Source organism: Sceloporus occidentalis, unplaced genomic scaffold, assembly GCF_023333645.1.
Source record: "Sceloporus occidentalis isolate IW3139 unplaced genomic scaffold, rSceOcc1.0.p SCAF_9, whole genome shotgun sequence".
Taxonomy (NCBI): Eukaryota; Metazoa; Chordata; class Lepidosauria; order Squamata; family Phrynosomatidae; genus Sceloporus; species Sceloporus occidentalis.
Genome location: NW_028316989.1, coordinates 10,759,166 through 10,768,591, shown reverse-complemented (window position 1 = coordinate 10,768,591; position 9,426 = coordinate 10,759,166).

The window sequence follows — 9,426 nt, the reverse complement described above, 5'->3', positions numbered from 1 at the left end:
TCTCAGCCTCACCACACAGACCTGAGCCTGTAACTTTTTCTGGCCCATTGAAGCATCTTCCACTCCTCTCAAACCATGATGTCTCCAAAAATCTGCTCCACCAGACTTGGCCAAGATTCCTGCATGTTCTCCAATAAACTTTTATGTCCTTTCTGCATCTTGTGGGTTCTGTTTCCTGTGTAGCTGTTCTCCTGATAGTATTTTTGATTTTAATCTAACCAACTGCTTTTGAATGTTCCTGTTAAGTTTTGAGAGAGGGTTTGGTCACTCTTACCACAACGAAACCACTGAATAGCACATCCACTGCTCCGCACAGGGATCACCTTGAGGACCAAGTGCCTAATCCAGGGAGGGATCTTGAGGAAAAAGGACAAGGTGCGTGACAGGATCCCCCAAGGGTTGGAAGTGCGGGACCAGCCTGGTGAGAGGATCCATCACATTAGACTGAATTTGACCTTGTCCTGCTTTGCTATGTTGTAGGCCACTATTTCATATTCTGACTGGTTAGGGCAATCATCCAATATTGTGAAGCTAACAGATACAGTGGTAAATATAAGACTAGAAATGGGATGTTTTCTATGAATGGGGGTCGTGGCTAGGCCTTCTGTAGGTCTTCATCAAATATTGACAGACACCAGTACCCCCAGTTAGGAAAGGCAGTATTTCACACACCAAATCTGTTCTTTAAAATAAGCAGTTTAGTAGATGCAGCTTGCTGCAGCTCCATAGAACAGACAGCATTCTGGGCCAATGGTAACAGCAACACCTAGAGTCACAGCATCTTAAGTTATAATTTATAGTTCAGCATCTCCTCATTCTCAACACCAATTCAATTCCCAAGAGAAGTACCACAAAACAGAAGAGAGCTACATCACACAGGGCTGTCCCACATGGCTCAGAGAGTCATGGCAAGAAACTGTGAACCATTATTTTCCATGGCAAAAACATGAGAAACATGGCTCCACCTCCATATAGGCTCCTTGCAATCTCAAACCCAGCATGAATTATTGTGAGGCTGCCAACTGGGGGAGTCCCAGAAGGAGAGGAGGAATGGAAGAAATGTGGAGAAAGCTCTTAGAAGCTCTTAGGCCAGGCATATACAATTATCCATCAGTAACAGCATACTCAGCAAATAACCTGCAAAGCTTTACCTCTTGAGGTTCCACACTCTGACTGCATTTCCTGCAGCTCCATAAATGAAAGTTCCTGTTGGATTTAGGGCTATCTGATTTCTCTGGCTGAAATCATTGGAGAGAAGGAAAATGCTGATGAGCAGGTGTTCAAGTTAAAGAACAAAAAGGTGAACTGTTCTTTTCTATACGGTTGTATGGCCATAACCCTGGCCCATCTCATGCTGTACTTTATAAACTGGAGTGGCCTGGCCATGACTGTCGGCTTATCCACAAACTGACAAATATTCTGTTTTTTAAAAAATAAAACTTTGCAAATATCCTCAGCAAAGGAAGGACCTTTGTCTCAATTGAACAGATTACAAGTTGTGAATATTTGTTTTGTAAAAACAAATCTGATGCCCTCAATAAAAGAAGGAGCTGATTATGTATTAGGAGCTACAAGTCTAAGAAGAAGAAGGTCTTCACCCCACAAATATATTAGTTTCTTTTAACCACTTTACTAGTTCCTCCACCCTGACAGGGACGTAGCCAAGGGGTTTTTTTGGGGTCCGGACCCCCCCTTCCGTTAGAAAAATGAATGGTGTGTGCTGCTGCGCCGCAGCACTCAAGCCCCATTATAATGGTGGCACTTAGTCTGGACCCCCCATTCCTAAAATCCTGGCTACGTCCCTGACCCTGAGGAATCCTGGGGACTGTAGTTTCAAGAAGTACAGTGAATTCCCTCTGCTAGAGAGCGTTGGTCTCCTCAAACAACTCCCTGGGCACCTTGAATGCCTGTAAACAGATTAATCCTCAGTTCCTTTTCTCAGGGTCCTTTGGGATCTTCTACATACTACAGAATCTACTCATCCCAGCACTCCTTAGGGTGCAGCTAGGAACTTTAAAGTGGTAGAGATCTTGTATAACTATGGAGGGCCAATACAACTACGGACACAGACCTGAGGCTCACTATGTGAAAACAGATACTCCTAATTCAACATTCCCACTGGTTTTTACACCCCACTGTGTACCTTTCAGAGACATCCAGAGGGTGTTTTACCACAAACATCTACAATGTCAATTATCTACAAGGTCAATGATTCTAGTACAAACCATGAGCCCAACGTTTTCTGTCAAGAATCATAGGACTTTGAGTTTTATGTCATGTATAATCCAGTTGATTGAGTTGGCTAACAGAGCTTTGGGACAAAGGCCAACCCAACAGGGGTTCTTTGTGCTGGAGTTTAAGAGGGGAAGCCCACAGTATTGTTTCTGTGCCTCTTTAAGACTTCTCAGTGTGTACACTGAGAGACCTGCTGCAGTCACCTGCAAGACTTGTGGGATGTTTGTCTTCTTGCCTAGGGATGTGGGGAACTTCCCCTGCACCAAGTGCAAGTTGGTAGCTCTCTTGCAAGAGAAATTTCGAATTTAAAACATAGGCCATGGCAATACTGATCCAATGTAACCACTGCACTCTGTTGATAATAAATGTCTACATACTTGCAATGAAGAAGAAATCCAAAATCAGAAGCCGATGGGCTGAACTGGAATCATACACTGCTAACCTCATATTGAAGAATCCAAATGCAGTTGTAGTCCTGGGTGGAAATTTGAATGCCAAACTGGTCCCCAAAGACCATACACTATACGCCCAGCACAAATGCCCTCCTTCTAACCATGGGGATGATAGATCCCACCTCAGCCAATGTTCAAAAGACAAGAAATCAAATTTTGCAGATCAGTGTCTGGCTCAATCAGTCTTGAGTCTAAACATTTGTGTCCTAAATGGTGTTCTGACAAGTGACTGTCCACCGAATTCACATATCTCTCTGGCTCCAAAATGAGTGCCATTGACTATATAAACATTTCTAGGCACCTTATCCCCTCTGCCAAAGACCTCAGACAAGTGTTTGCAACTGCAATATTTGCATGAACACCAAGGAGTTTGCAGCAATATCATAGCATTTGTCTATTTTGATATTACAGGGTTCAATTATCCAATATTACGTGGTAGAGGAGGAGAATTTCATGAATACCTTGCACTGACAGAATAAACAATCCAACAAATAAAAGAAAAATGAACAGAAAAGCCACCCCAAATCAATCAATCAAACAAACAGAGCCCAACAAATCAATGGACTTATGAGGACAGCAAATCTGAACTGTCTCTTGAGGTATTGTTGAATAAATTAAGGTGATAGCATGATGGCCAGATCAGAGGGAAACTTATTGGATAAGACAACAATGCTGAGGAAAGCTGATGACAGTAGGAAAAGGGGAAGGCCACCCAAAAGGTGGATTGATTCTACAAAGGAAGTCAAAGGCCCCAATATGCAGACCTGATAAGATCTTTTAGGGATCACCATTTCATAGGGTCACCATACATCAAAACTGACCTGAGGGCACATAACAGGCACATACAACCCAATGGCATCCTTGAACACAGGACGTTCAGCCAGACTACAGGATTCCACAATGTCCTCACCAATTGAGTAATTCTTATGGCTGCCTGGAGGCCTTTCTCCCTTTCCTTATGAAGCACATTATAAACTATTTAGCTCAGCCCTGGGGACTCACATCAAGCAACCATGATGCAAGGTAGTCCCGTTGTCTTCTCTATCCTCACTGCAGGAGTCTTCCTCACATTCTGGTCTGATCTGCTGGGTATTCCAGGACCCGCTAATGGTAAGAGCTTCACTTTTGGACCATGCTTACACCAAGCATTCAACAATATTAGCTTTTCTTGAAAACTGTGGCCTTCCAGTTAATGCTAATTTCTGTGTTTTGTTGAGTGGCATTGTTGAAAAATCAGTTTTAGGTTTATTTTAAAACGTTTTTCCATGCTCAGTTTATTTAGAAATAAGCAGTTGGCTGAGAAATAAAAGGAGGGCAGAAGACTCTCTACCCATTATTCAGATGTGCAGAGAAAGATTACCGCACCTCTATAGCTCACCCTGTGTATCTTTGTCTCAAATTATAATTCCTTTTATTCCTTTTGATATACACATAGACCCACATAATACACTTGAAGATCCACCCCAGCTGGGAAATATGAAGAATCAATATTTTCCTTCATTTGGGGGGGGGGGGGGGGGAGAATCCAATGATTCACTAGTCCAGAAGTAGGAAAGAATGGCTCTCCAGAAATTATTTGACTGCAATGCATATCAGCTCATGCCAGTGGGATTTAATGGAGTTGATGGATTCTTTGGGGAGGGCTACATTTGCTAGCTCCCCAAAGAATCCATCAACCATCCTTCCATTTGACTCATTAACATTCTTCAGTCCTAAGATTAGGACCCAGATTTACTTCAAGACAGACAACAACAACAACAAAATCTATGATGCTTTCTCCCTCTTTTATTTACTAACAGCACTGCCTGACAAATGTACACTCCCTATGAATTCTGGATCTGGAGGTAAAAAATTTACCCACTACTACTACAACCCTAAAACCAAGCAGTGTGTGTCCTTTGTTTATTATGGCGCTGAGGGCAATGCAAATAGATTCAAGCATAAACCAGAGTGTCTCAAGGCATGCGGAGTCAGAGGTAAGAAGAAAGACCCTTCTCCAATCACCTCAAAGTACACTTAACATTATTTATCACAAGTCATGTACTAGTCTGTCTTTCCCAAAGAGAAGACAGTTGAGTTTCTTGGATGGGAGTGAAATGTGATGACATAGGAAGCCATCATAGACCAAGCCAGACCATTGAGCCAACCTTTAGCTTAGTATGGGTTGCAAAAGGGATGAAGATATGTATCTTTCCAGATGCTGTAAATTGCATCTCTCATAACCCTTCACATTTACTTGGTTTGACTAAAGCTGATCGGATTTGTAGGCAAAAAACATCCAAAGTCTTCCATTGCTTTCCCTGTGGGCCATTCATACTACACAACTATCCAATCCTGGCAGCTGCAGTATAGGGAAAGGCATTTACAATTCTAGGAAGCTTATCGCACACGTATTGTGTAATGCTTTGAGGTTTGAACAAGGATGGAACGGAACAGATTTTATTGCAAAGCCTCATTTACATAATGTTCTTCTCCAGGGCTCTTTCTGTTTCATTTGCGTGAAATGTCTCCGATGATTGTATTCAATTTTCCCTTCCCAGAAAATGTTCTGAGGCCATTACTCCCACTGTGTGCAATATCTATGGTGTCCTGATTGTGTCCCCATCTCAAGGGTCTTGGAAGGACCAAGGCACCTCTTGCCTTCTCCTCCCCGATCCTCTCCTTGAGATGCCCATAGAAAGGATTGGGGACGAGAAGGGACTCGGAGTGGCCTTCTGCATTCCTGCTCCATCATCAAGAAACAATTCACGGTGTGCAGAAGGATACCCAAAATACTCGAACCCATTATATGCCTATACACAGAGAGACACGCAACACCAAAGATCACAGCACAAGGCTATGAGAGACTGTAGAAAAGCCCTCCCTCTGAACTTCGCGCCCAATCCTCTTTTACAAGTACACATGCGCAGAAAAATAGGGAAGAACGGGTCACACTTGGGAAGAGGCTTGGCTGTGCGGTGATATCCATTCACAGCCAGGTCCAAAAATGATAACAAGCCATCTTCTCCAGTACCGCTGTGCGATAGCAATCGTTCCCAGAACGTTTACATATCGAGTGGTACAGTGAGTGCGGTAGCATCAGCCCTCATCTCGTTTCGCGACCTGTCCGCTTTGTGAACAGGAACAGAATGGGAAAAAAGTGAGTGCAATACGCTGGTAGGTCAAAGTGCTCTAATGTTTTACCAAACTACAAATCCAAGGACTCCACAGGTTGGAGCCATAGCACTATCCACAAAGTGGAAAGATAGCACAATAATTGTGTGCTGTGAATGTGTCCCAGGTCTATATTGCCTGCCTTCCCAAGTCCCAGATTTCACCCCAAATTAAAACAAAAAATTCCCAGATTTCCCCAAGGATTAAAATAAAGACTCTTTTTGGTACAAAGTATATGCTCTGCTACTAAACTGTAGCCCTATCCCAGATCCTTGTTTTCTATTTTTGAAAAGAGAAAGAGAGTGAGTGAGAGAGAGAGAAGTAAACTATGTCCTCTAATTGGGAAAGTGCAGAACCTTGAAACAAAGGGCAACAGAATAGAGCATAGGGGACATGACAATGGATCTCATTCTTCTGAAGGGGAATGCCACAGGTTGTTTAAGACACTGGTGCATACACATTACACAAGAGGGATCCAGTGCTCATCTTTTTTGTATTGATATCACAGAGCAGTATATGCCTTTGCTTTCTAGAGTGGCAGAGAGTCACTGAACAAATAGTTTTGTGCGGGTGGGATGCGTGTGGGGGAGACCAGACAGAAACACCAAGAGGAACATCTTAGTGGCCCAATTCTTTGGGAATGAAAATACTGGGGTGAGAATCATGTGGCCCTCCAGAGTTTATTGAACAGCAATGTCCACCTGCTCTAGCCAGCATAAACAATAAGAAGGAATGTTAGGAGTTGTAGTTCAACACAACCTCTGGAGGGCAGCATGAATTCCATCACTGTGATACAATTTCAAAATCTGATTGTAGGCAGTAACAAAATGATGTTTGGCCCACTAAAGATTTGAGCCAGTTTAGCAATGAGACATCAGATCCCTACAGAAAGCATTCCCGATTAATTCAGTGTTATCTACTTTCAGGTAAATGAGCACAGGACTGCTGCCTGAGTTGTGCATTACAATATGTTGCTCCATAGCTCACGTCTATCAAAAGTATCTTTAGGAAAGCTTTCCTCTCTGACATTTGGAGAGTTAGTAACACCTCTTATTACCATGAATGTTCTGAGATGGGGCATCTATATTACTCCAGATATTCCTGGACAGACACCACATTTTGCTGGTCCTAGACAGCCTGGCCAATGCCAAGGGATTGTCAGAACAGCAGCTGAAATGAGAGCTTCTTTACCTAAAATGCTCTTAGAGACTTATCACATGGGAGAATAGCATGGAATAGTGCCAGGATAATACAGTGGGCCTTCCTCTTACGCGGGAATCTGTTTCCTCCACATAAGGGGAAATCAGTGTATGCTGGAGCCCCATAGCAAGTAATGGGGCTACTGTAGTTTTGTTTCCGGCTACAGATGCTGAGAATGCTGTTATTCCTTTGTGACAATCTCTTTCCCTTCTTTCCCCAGAATAATTTCAAGCTTTACCACACAGACCTGAGCCTGTAACATTTTCTGACCCATGGACATGTCCTCCACTTCTATCAACCTATGATATCTCCAAAATTTGCTATACTAGATATGGGCAAGATTCCTACATGTTCGCCAATATTTTTTTCTGTTTTTCCCTGCATCTTGTGGGTTCTTTTTTCTGTGTTGTAGATCTCCTGATAGATTTTTGCTTTAATGTAAACATCATATAATGTGGGGGCATCATGATTTCCCTAACGAGACCATCTTCCCTCCCAAGGGTATCCTTTCCTTCCCAGCCCTTCCCTTCCCACTTCCCACTATGCCCACCTCATTGTTCCTCTATGGTGATCCTGCCTACATTGAAACTGCACACCTGAGCAAAAAATGTCACAGTTCATTCATAAAATAAACAGTTCATTGACAAACAGTGTCCGATCATACACCTACGCAGCTGCGCCAAAGAAGGAATCAATCAATCAATCAATCAATCAATCAATCAATGATTTTTTATTTACAGTAACAATAACAATATGAAACAGGGGCTGGCAGGGGAGGGGAGTGGAGAGGAGGGGAGGGGAGCTGGTTCAGGGAGAGGGAAGGAGGGTGGGTTGGGCATTTGCTGGAGGGTGGCCTACATGCATTGCTGGAGCGTCTGCATCCCCTCAATCATCTTCTGCAGGCCATCTTCCAATGCAGACACCCTGTCCTCAAACCGGTGATCTGCAGGGGAAAGAAAAATAGGATGGTTAGGAGAGGGCTGTGCATCCGATCACCCACTCTCACAGGCAGGGTTTCTGGGTACCCCCCCCACTCCCTCCCCTGGTTTTTATGCCACTCTTACCTCTCTGCTGCTCTTGCAGGAGCCAATCCAGGGCCCTGGCATTAAGGGCCATCTCCCCCTCCTTGCGTCTCAGGCGGCAGCTAGGGCCAGGCTCTTCCTCCTTAGCAGCAGCAGGTCCTGTAAAAGGGGGAGACACATGTTATCAAGCTGGCATGGGGGGAAAGGGACAGGAATGGTGTGGAGGCTGTACTCATGCAACCCCCACCCCATTGGGGACCTACCTGCTGCCGGAGGAGCCTGTTGTGGCTGCAGACGGGCCACAGCAGCTGGCCCTGGCTCATCCTCAGGGATGTCACCGTCATAACCCCCCCCCCCCCATGAGAATGAAGGAGAGGATGACGGACCACACAGTCTCACAAGTGATATATTACCCATACAGTGCATTGGTGTACCCGGTGACACATTGGCAAAGCACAATCATAGAGACAGTCCCCTATACTCACTTTCCTCCCTTCGCCCCATGCCCCCCTGTTGGACTGTCTGGCTTGTGTATGTTTTAATTACAGTTCGTCCTTCGTATCCATGGGGGATCCGTTCCGGAACACCCCCCCATAGATTAAAAAAAAGGGACCTCGAGACCCATTGGTTTTAATGGTGGGGGCAACATGCACCGCCATTCAAAGTAACTTGGCTTGCCGTCCTCAGATGGTTACTCATCCCCCACCCCCCCAAGGAGATGAGGATTGCCATGCTGATGCATATTGGGTTTGTTGTTCCCATTTTGTTTTGGGTTTGCAAATCTCTTCGAGTCATTAGGTTGAACTAAAAGTACAAAAATAAACTAAAAAGGGTTGTGGACTGTGGAAAGCACAGTTGGGAATGTCATCCTCTATGTAATTATGAATGGGAAGGTTTGTGGCCAAGCAAGAATCTGAACTTAAGTCTCCTTGTTCATCTAAGTCTAATACTGTGATGAGTCACTAAGCAGACTTGATTTCCGAACAGCCAGTCCTGGTTCAGGCTGACTGTGGGGCTGCTGTGGAAGGAGTGATTATAAAAGGAAGGAGTGAGTGACACAAGTCAGTCAAGAGAGTTGTGAGTCAGTTGATGTCAGTTGAGATTCAGGAGTTTATCAGACAAGGGAAATTGGAAGTATAATCCAATGGCAATCTGAACGCAATCATGGGGTTTAATGTTATTGTGTGATAACCCACTACATGCAAATTCGGGCAATGGGAAGTCGGACCGAAAGCAATCATGTGGTTTCACGTTATTGTGTGATAGACTGCCACACACAAATTAGGGCAATGGCATGCTATTTTCGGGCAATGGGAAGCCAGTTCGAACTCAATGTGCATTCACGTAATTGCGCTAAACTAGCG